Below are 10,616 nucleotides of genomic sequence, written 5' to 3'. Positions count from 1 at the left end.
TGACCAGGAGGGTTTTTTTGGTAATTTGTTTTAAAGACATAAGTTACCTTTGATGATTTAGTACCAAATAAAGTTCCAACAAAATAGCTTAACTTGAATTATTAGCATATATATTACTATATTTTACCTTCAAGTAATTTCTAATGATTTGTCCCAGAATTTTGGTAGACCAGATTTGAGTGAGAAAATACACCAAGAATGCAGTCAAAAGCAGAAAATGTTTGAAGTCTGACATTTTCAAAGAAAAAAAAGGCAGACTGCACCCTAATTCAACAAGTGAATAATTGCAGCATTTCAGAGGCCTTTTCTGTGTTTTTGTGGCTGTCCTGTTGTCAAAACAAACCTTCTTCTGAGTATTATTCCCTTTCAATCTATGCTGGGAAGCAGCAGGTAAGTGCCCCACATAACCAGGTCGTTTTACTGCTGTAAAAAATAAAAAATGAGCGACTGAATTCTTTGAGAACATAAGTTGTTGATGGTGAGCACAGTACCTGTAGATTGATTTACCTGTGGCTTTGATATTTCCCCTTACCTACATAATGCACTTTTTTTGCCTGTACTGTCAGGATACATTATTTATTAGCTGTGATGGCAATGTCAAGACATTTTTGTTTCTAGCTCTCTTGTCTTCTAAACATCTAATAGTAAATTGAGAAAAAAAATGTCTTTATGAGTGGTAACTGAATTGTGAGAGTGTATTTGTTGTATATACAACAGTTGTATATACCTTGAGGAAATCTGTCAGCTATGGGGTTTATAGGTCCTTTAATTCCTTTCTAGAGATACTTTTCTTTGTTGATCAAGTTGAAGCAGCTAAAATTTGTTCTTTGAGCTACCTGTACATCTTCTCTGTGTGCTCGTGCTTACTCCCTTTCTTTCTTGAATTTTTTGGTTTTCCTGGTATTCAAGAAATAATTGTTGAATTGTGGTCCTAACTTGCACAGTGACTGTGAATGTATTTGTTTTTGAGAAGTAATCCTCCATTGTGAGTTTTGAGGTCAGTTTCTAACCAGTCATTCATTTTCCTGTGGCCGATTTTTTCCATGGTTTTGTAATGGGTTTTTGTTCATGTTTGTCATTGTTGAAGAAGAGCTGACGAGTAGCTCTACAGAAATACAAATACTACTATGAATGCCGATTCTCATTTCTCAGTTGAAGGAAATATAAAGAGGAGAAATATGTTTTACCTCTAATCCTCCTCCTCAATTTTTCTTCAGCTGCCCACACTTTCTTGCCTCAGTTGGTGTTTCTCCTGCTTACTAAATCACAAGTTGCAGTAAACAAAGCTATTTTTGTTGTGCCATGTTAGCCTGCCTACCTTACCCAGTTCCCTGAATTCAAGAGTTCCAGAGGACTCTATCTTGTTTGTCTTCCTTTTTGCCTTTATAGCAAATAATAAACAAGATATTTTTAACACTGTAAATTTAACATAAAGTTTAAATTTAGTATAGATTACATTTAATATATAAATTGAATTATTTTTTGTTTAACTAGTGTAAATTGAAAGTATTTACAAAAAACACCAGAATTCATAGACTCTGACAAGAGTGCAGTATAGGTAAGCACTTCCTATACTGTTTGTTGCCAATATGTCTGTGATTCAGATCAGCTCATTAGTCTTCGACCTCTCTGGGGATGGATAATAAGGTTATTAATTAACATTAGCTTTGACGTGCAATTTTTGAGTCTTGATACCTGTCCCTGGACAATTCTCTGGAGGAACTGGACAAAGGTCACCAGACAAACCTCTCACAGGCCAATGCACAGATAGCTTTTATTAACTGCACACACTGTTGACTGTTCTGGCTTCCACTGTAATGATGGAATTCGGTGGATACGACACGGAGAGGTCACAACCCTGTAAACATCGTGGGCAAAATTCCCATTCTCTTCATCTGCGCTTTTTGGTGTGTTCCTCTAGAGCTCAGTCCTGAAAAAGACAGAAGCCATCAGAAACAAGATTCGTGCAGTGATGCTGCCAGCCTGTTCTTCTTCAGCTCTTGTATCCATTGGTAACCAAACGAACATGACAAAGGAGTTGAGATATCAAGATACTAAGTTTCATAAAATCAGTAGCCTGGCAGACCATTTATACCAGTAAATCTAGACATTCCCAGCAACAATCCTGCCTGCTACAACACAGTTTGTTTATAAACTGCCAGAAATATTCCTCCTGTAAATCTGTCAGTCTCCAGTTCCCAGTCTACTCTGCATTTCCCAGTCACAGTGAAGGAGGATGGCTCCTGGCCACATTTAGGTTACTTAAAAAGCCAGTGAGGGACACACAAGGTATTGCTGTGTTCCAGGATGGGAGGACGAGGAAAACTTTCATGTTCTGGGATAAAGGGATGTAGGAATGCTGTGGGGAGGAATGTGGGGCACAGATCTGCAAGGAAGATGAGCTTATTTCTGTGTATGTGAGATGCAGGGGCACAGAAAATTGGGATTTACACCTCGCACACCAGCTTGCCAGCACAGCTCTCAGCTTCTTCCCCACCCCAATATTCCTCATCTCTGCAGTTTGATGCAGTCCAGTTATTTACATTGCACACAGCTCTGCGCCACTGCCGGCTCTAAATGCAAGGTTACCTGATGGAGCTTTGCATCTTTCCTTGGCTCAGTGTTTCACTCAACAAGACTGCTCCCCAGTTTCACCAGGAAAAGGGATGATGTAGAGCCCTGTGCTCCATGGGGTGGCTGGAGCCAACCTATTTCTGTGCAGAATGAGGCAATAGCCATTTTTTTACACGAGTTGTGTGCAAACTTATTTTCACTCTGTTGGGTTTTTTTCCTTGAAGTACTTTATTGTGGCTACTAAATAAATATTAAAAGTACCTTTTTATGAAATACACTTCTAAGAGAAACACTAAAAGCTGTTGGTGTTCCTGTAGTACATCTTGGTGTAATTCTTTAGCATGTTTTCACCATAGATACCTCCAACTGAGTTGAGGAAATAAAAGCTAAAGTGCATCATTTGTTGCAGAATAGTTTTCTTAGCAATAACTTAGGACTATGTTAAATAGGTATTGAGCACCAGGGCCTCCCAAGCAAATTGCCAGGATCTGTAAACGCTCTCTACCACCACAAAATAGTAGGTCCTCCTTTACACTAACAAGTAATTTCTCTGATTGTGTGCAAATTTGTAAAATATTATCTTCATAATCCTTCAGCTAGGTTTCGTGGTTTGTAATTTCTGCTCTAAGCTCACACTAACCTAGTTAAAGCTCAGCCTGACAGCAGGGATAATAATGGCTGTTAAGCAGGGTGGCATGCTGGGCTGCATCTTAGGTTGTTAAGCCTGTTGTTTTATAGATGGCTTAACTTACTAGTTTGCAAAAGTGATAAAGCTGACCTAAATAGCAAAAGCATATTGTGTTTTGACCACCAGTGGGGTTTATTGCAGAAGTTCCAGCTATTATATTAAATAGAATTGTAGGCTGTAGAATATACCTAGAAAAAAAAGTATTTATCTTATGTAACCATTTATGTCAGTCATTGAACAGGTGTCTAATAATTATGATTGTGTCTATATATTCACTATAACTTCTAGTAACAGAAGACTGGACTTCTGTAAAGCTGTCTGCCTGAGTCTGTAGGCAGTGTCTAATAAGCTAGTAAGTACTAAAAGGCCCAGTCACATCTTATGTGACACTAATTAGCACAGCTTATGGTGCAAACGACTCAATTGGAATGGGAATAGCTGTGGTGGTGTCCCTGTATGAAGACAGAGGTAAGACAGCTGTGGTGGCCGAGGCAGGGCACTGGTACATTGCTTCTGTTGAGGCAGCAGCAGCTGATCCTCAGTGCAGCTCCTGGAAAAAGTCTGGGACTGAATGCTGAGGCAGACAGCTGAACTGTTGGAAGGTATTTTCAAGAAAGGAGATGTGTTGTTCACTGAGAGCATGCCTCTGCCCATAATCACCTCAAGTTACAACTTCTTTCTGGGAAGTTTGAAGTACCCTGTTCCAGAACCAGTCTTCTCATGCCCATGTGTTTAAGCCTGTCTCAGGAACTGGCAATGGTGTTAATGCATGAACTCAAAATATCATGCTGTACAAACACTACAGAACATAAAGACTGTGATTGAGAGACTTGGTTACCTATTTAAAGCATTTATAGAAAACCTATGATAATAAGTATGGAAATATTGAATAAACATCCAAGAAGATTACATGCTTTGCTATATTAGTCCTCTAGCCAGGGTGGGAAAGGTCTCTTGTCTGAAGGAAACACATTCCCCTGGTAAACCACTTAGCTAAACTGGCATTTAAGACACTGTTTACTGTGGTTTTTTCAATTGTTTGTAAGAAATACAAAGGATAAGCTTCAAGATTAAGTACACAATTATGTTTGTACACAATGATAACACACACCAATAATAACATAAAAGTAAACAGAAAATAACATCTATCAGAATTGAGGTCCCTTAGGTCCCTTGCATTTATATATAATCAACTCTTAATTATATGGTCATGTAAGTTTTCTCCCTCATATTTGCATGATGACACAGAATTGTACACTGAAATACATTGTTGTTCGCAGCATCCTAGTTGCTGCCATGATCTGAAATCTGTGCATTCAGTTGAGGAGTGTGCCATAACACATATGGAAACCTTAATGTACAGACAGCCTTGACTTTGGGGTTTTGTAAAGAAGCAGCTCCCTGCTTCAGATAAATGCTGCATTCCTCTTCCTACTCTTTACTGCAACAAAAGGGTGAAGCCAGATATTCCATAGCACTCTTTGTGATATTGGTGTGGACTCTGGATCAGGGATTGTACAGGCAGCACCAAATAAGAGATAGTCATTGTTTACAGTCAGGGTAGTTCCAACATTAGCCCAGTGTTGCAGTCATTTTTATTTTTCCATATTGCTTATAACTTATGCCTTGTAGAAAAAAAAAGTAATCAGTAATTGTTCCTTGCTGGGGTGTCAGTTTAGTGGAACTATGAAGAAAAATTACTCCTTTGCTTGGTTTTCCACTTCCCTGAGTAGAGGCATTGTTGTGCCGTCAATCAACATTATGTGTAATATTCTGAAAATCACGAGCCAATATTTGATTCCTATCTTGGCTCTGCTCTCATGTCCCATTTTGATGTGGTGCCCAGATTACCTCGTTCATCTTCTCTGTTAATTTCCAGTGCCATGCAAACACTGTGCATGGAATCATTGTGGCTCCTCTAACTATGACCTCAAACAGCAAAGACTCATCTGACTATGAAGAATTAGATTTAACTTGTCTGTTAGTTTTGTCTGTTTTGTGTAAAGCTGACAGAGCTAACTAATGAGAAATTGTGGGTGTTTACAGAAACTTTTTTGACAGAAGATGTAACACAAAGGGTACTGTTGCTGCCTGTTCTGAGCTTCCCCTCCCCCTCCCCAACACACTTGCCTCTGCCATGTGCTCTGAACTCCTTTGTTCCAAAGCGCGGGCAAAACTAAATGTAACTCAAACTCTTCAGCAGTGTCTGATTGGCCGGTCACCCTGGGCCTGCCTCCAGTCCTCCCCTTTCCCATTCTCCGAATAAAAGAAAGGACCAAGGCAGGGCCCGCTCTCTCTGGCTTTGCAACTCTTTCTGCGAACGTCTCTTGTTGTCTGTTTCTTTTGAAAAGTTTTAACTGCGGGCAATTAGGCAGGTCGAGAGCTGTATTTCTCCCTCTTTGATTCTGCTGGTGGTATCAGCTTTGCAGTTACCATTTGCTGCTTTTGGAGCTACTGAAATGCTGGATTGCCTGTGCTACCTCTCTAGGCTGCCTGAGACTTTCCAAGGCATTGAACTACGAGCCTAGCCGGTAAAAAAGCTGAAAGGATACTTCCACAGGGTACCATGATGGGGAGTATTCAAAAGTGTTCAGAGCAAAGCAACAAAACCATGAGAGAGGATGAAAGCTGGTTGCACCTAACCTTCCACTCCTTAACAGGGGTTTTCAGTTGTTTTCAACTGGATATAGGATATGTAGGTAGGTATTTATGTGAGCTGCATGTCTGTAAGTCCCCTGAGGGTTAATGGATGTGCAATCTGGTTCCACAGACATCCAGGGTCTGACATTCAGTTCTACATCTAGGGAGAGGTACCTGCAGGGTTAGAAGGTCTCTATACCTCTACTAGCTTCCTTACGGTATTTCAAATTATTTTAACACTTCTAGGCAGCAGAATTAAGACCTAGATCTCCACTGACCAGAATGGATCAGTAGCTACATAGCTTGCTCGTAGACCTTTATATAGGCCTATATTTTAAGATTTTTTAAATGTGAACTGGAATCCCACCCAGACAGACTCAGCTGCCTAAACATAAGCATCCTGTACCAACTCATGAAAATGATTTTTTCCTCCCCACCACCCTTAACAGTAAGTAATTTGTCTGTGTCAAGAATTTCCAACGAGTGGGCTATTCAGCAGTTGAAATCTGCTAAAAGGCATGAATAAAAATGGCAACTTTGTAAAGTTCATAAAATCTTGCAATTTTTTTCCTTTTTCCTTGGAGGTGAAATTTGTTGTATAATATTCTCTCAGATGACTGATACTCCTACTAAAAGCCCACTTTAATGAGAGGACTGCTCAGTTTTTAACCTTTTTTCCAAGTTTGTAGACAGCAGGCCATTTGTGATTTTAGACTCCTCATGCTGTGTAGTAGGTATAAGAAAACAAAGCCAGAAAAAAAATGGTTATGTGAGCATGTGTTTAAAGTAAAAGCACAGGAAAATTCTATTGGTGTTAGTTGAACTTAATTCCAAAGACAAGCAAGAAACATAAAATGCTACTTCTGTCAATGTTGTGCAATGCCAGAGTAGAAACTGCAATATTACACAATATTAGGATGGTTTCTTTTCTTTGTGTGATGGAAATTTATTATATCACATATTTGTAGTGTATGATAGCAGAAGGAAGCTCAGTATAGCCTTTGGCTTCTCTGTTAAGGTTTCCTTGTGGCTTCATATTGGACTCTGGCACCTCCTGCATGAAATAAAATGAAATTTAGTAATTTTCTACTGGTATTATGTAAATAATAAAAAGGTCATGGTGAGAATTACTTCCCTTCTTACAAATGTTCATTTAGCAATTCTAGAATCAATTCTAGAGATTAGATTTTACTTTCTTCCCTTTCTGCACAACATCCTCATTATTTTTGTGCACGAGACCATCAATTCACAATCTGTGAATCAGTTATCAGTAATTGTGTTTAAAATTCGTACTTGAATTTTGATAAAAATATCTCTGAAATTTACCCTCAGGGTGATTTTTCGGAATGTATTTTAGTTCATCAACAGCATAAACCTTTGTTTCATTCAAAGCATTGCTTTGTCTTCCCCTTTTCTCAAAATGGCTTAATTTTGAAAACATGACTGGAGTACAGAATATATTGCACACATACCCAACATTTTGTCTCCACTAACAGGCTTTCCTCTGTATCAGAGCAGTTGAATGAAACGTCTTTTGCCAAGTAGTAATGAGAACAATAACAAACCTTTCAAAATGATATCCTGAAATAGCCACAAACCAGTTTGGGGGAGTTGTTTTGGAATGTTAGCTATAGAAAGAGTGAGCACTAAACATGTGGGGAACCATTCTCTGCAGGTAGATATATAGTGCGTAAAACACGAATACAAGCAAAAGCAGAGGACAATTGTAAGAGATGTTATAGAGAGAGAAACTGTCCATGCAGACAAGCCTGTAAAACTAAATACCATGTCTGCATGGAAGTCCCTGGTAACTCTGGAATGTCTCCTGGTGGACTGATCATTTCAATGCCATGTCTTAAGCAGAGAATGTGTCCAGTGCATGAATGAGCTGGAGTTAAGTGCATTGTCTTGTTTTTGGGAAGTCCTTAACTTCTTGCTAAATGCCTTGGTGAAGACCTCAATCCTGCAGGGTGCTGAGCACTGGCCTTGACCCAGCAGAGCAATCATGCTTGCTCATGCTGTCATCAAAGGCACAGACAACACTTTCTGTATTTTTTAAAATTCATGCCTTCAGATTATTTGTTTGAATTCTGCTTTGTTTGTGTACACAGGCAAGGACATATAAGGATGTTCTGACCATACTCTTAGTTCACACAAATTAACTTCTTTTTCTCACCTTGTTTATTTGGAAGAACTTTAATAGAGTGATCTACAAAGTGTTATGTAGACACGCAGTAATATTCAGAATTCTCCCTTTGTCTGTATAACAACGGTCTCCTCACAGTGAGTTCTAGTAAAAGTTTAAAAACAAAAAAGAAAGGAAGCCTTAACTTGAAGATATCAAAAACATTTGTTCAGCTTTTTCTGACCTCCTGCTGGGAAGTTTTGAATTTGAGTGTTCAGGATGACCATGACCTCAAATTAGGTGACAGAATGAACTCTCTTGTACAGGAGAGTTATCACCTAGAAGAAGACTTGAAGATGCTACACTATTATTCAAATAATAATACATTTTTATTTAAAAGCATATTATTGAAGTATTTCATATACCATTTTGCGGCTGTTGTTGTTGATTAATGGCTGTTTTCAATACATATTTTACAGGTACCATGGCACTGTAACATTGGTTTTGGGTTGATGGCATTGTTTTCCTTACTGTTTTGGAGTGGCTCGAATCTTTTTAGTTCTTACTAGAAATGTAACAAATAAATTTTCTGTTATAGCCTTCCGAATATCCCTCTTAGATCAACATAAGCTGTTTAGCACAAGTAGTAATGTACATTCATTTGAGCCATTTTCTGTGAAAAATGCATTTTAAAAGTCTTAAAGAGTAAGAAGGTCTCCAGCAATCTCTGCGATTTCCCACCCAAATAGGGAAGAGTTTAAAATAACAATTTTGAAGAAATGAATAATGGAAGAAAGTCATTCTCTGTCTTTATTTTCTGTACCTCAGCAGTCTGAGGTAGAATTTTGCCTGCATTGAACACATTGCTGCAGTCAGGAACTAAAAACATGCTACACAAATTCAGCCAGCTCCTATCACCATTAGTGTTTATGCAAAGCATTATAACTTATATGAACAAATTACTTTGCAGAACCTACTTACACATTCAAAGAGCAGTGTCCTAAACTTCCTAAAATACAAAAAATAAACAGTAGAAACACTTCCAACCAATATCACAGACAGTTTGGCAAAGCAGTGAAGATGTCAGGGCCATAATTTGAATGATGGTTTTAACACGCAAATAGAGAGAGAATATGTATGGTGAGTTAAGCAGCATAAAGCTTTTCTTCTAAATCCAGATGTAGGCATTAACTCGCATATTTGAGATGGCATGCTTATTTGCTAAGTGCAAAGATGGCTAGAAAAAGGCTTTCCCGACTGATGATAAAAGCTGGAGTACTCTTTAATTTTGGTTACTGCCAAGCTTATTTCAACAACCACAATAGTTACTTGGCTTCATACCAAGAAGTGGCAATACAGTACTTACATGTCTATGGATCAAAATTAGATGAAAAATTGCTGTTTCTCATCTCCAAAGCCATTTGCCACACATTATATGGGCCTCAAGATGCCTTTTGTAATATGTGATAACAGAGCCAACTGAAGCATCTGCCTGGGAAGAGATTACTTTAATTATGGACTCAATGTCCTATTTTCTGCTAGTGTTCCCCAGAGAATTTCTTACTGCTGGATGAGAGGTGTTATGATGCACATTAAAACCTACAAGTCAAACAAAAGAGGTTGTAAAAGTGAGACAAGGACACCTGTAGAGACCCCAGTCTTGTATTCAATGGCTAAAAAAATAGCCCTGAATTCTGTGATGATAACTTTTTAATTAATCTAACACCTGTTAAAACACATTTCCAAAATATGTAAAAAAAGAATGATAAAAAAGCTTGCCTTTTTTTCCTTATCCTACGATGTTTTGTAAAATTGATCAATCCGTAGAAGTTTTTAAAATGCTCATGTTTTCCTTTTAGTTTTTTCAGTATAGTAGTTACTAATGATGTAGTGTGGAAAATGCAGCAAAGAGGTTTCTTGTTAGCTTCTATTTTTGTAACATGCGAAGTTTCTTGTCATTAAGAATTCATTTGCCTTCTGCTGTAGTGTCATTGATCACAATTAACTCACTTGATATTAAAGTGGATGTGCTGTATGCTCCTATAGAAATTCTGTGTAAATCACCATTGATTTAGCACAGTTTAATGGATACTTAAAATATTTGTCATTCTCTCTTCATCAATTAGAAGAAAGCCTAGAGATCTTCATTAGCAGCTGCTGCAATGATGAGATAAAAGTTTTTCTTTACACAAAATACGATGGAAGAGCTGTAAAGATAGCTTGAAGATGCTGTGACAGCATGTGAAGTACTGGGAAATTTTCTCAGAATTTGGAAATTTGCCAAAATTAAAAGGGAAAATGACATCTCTATAAGATACTGAACTTTAAAAACAAAGCAAAACAACAACAAACAAAATAAACCAAAAACTATTTGAAGTGTATTTAAAATAGAGGGCCATATCTGCCTCTTTGATTTTGTACAATTATTAGAAAGGTTTATTCTCTTAAAAAGAGTGAAAGCAATGCTCATCCTTTACAAATACTATCAACAAACATTAGGGATTTTTCAGTGTGCTGATTTTATAGTAACTGTCTCTAGTGAAGCCCAACCAAGTCTGAAAAGAATGTTAAATGGTCAGTACTTCCCTG

At 37.9% G+C, this 10,616-nt stretch overlaps 1 protein-coding gene across 1 annotated transcript in view; it reads left to right on the top strand.

Moving 5' to 3' along the window:
• RELN (reelin) overlaps positions 1-10,616 on the top strand; it is a 233,623-nt gene that overhangs the window by 36,251 nt on the left and 186,756 nt on the right. The gene's annotated exons all lie outside the window — the stretch shown is intronic.

The sequence above is a fragment of the Corvus brachyrhynchos genome, unplaced genomic scaffold (assembly GCF_000691975.1).
Source record: "Corvus brachyrhynchos isolate BGI_N302 unplaced genomic scaffold, ASM69197v1 scaffold239, whole genome shotgun sequence".
Classification (NCBI taxonomy): domain Eukaryota; kingdom Metazoa; phylum Chordata; class Aves; order Passeriformes; family Corvidae; genus Corvus; species Corvus brachyrhynchos.
This window is presented reverse-complemented; position numbering and strand designations above follow the sequence as displayed.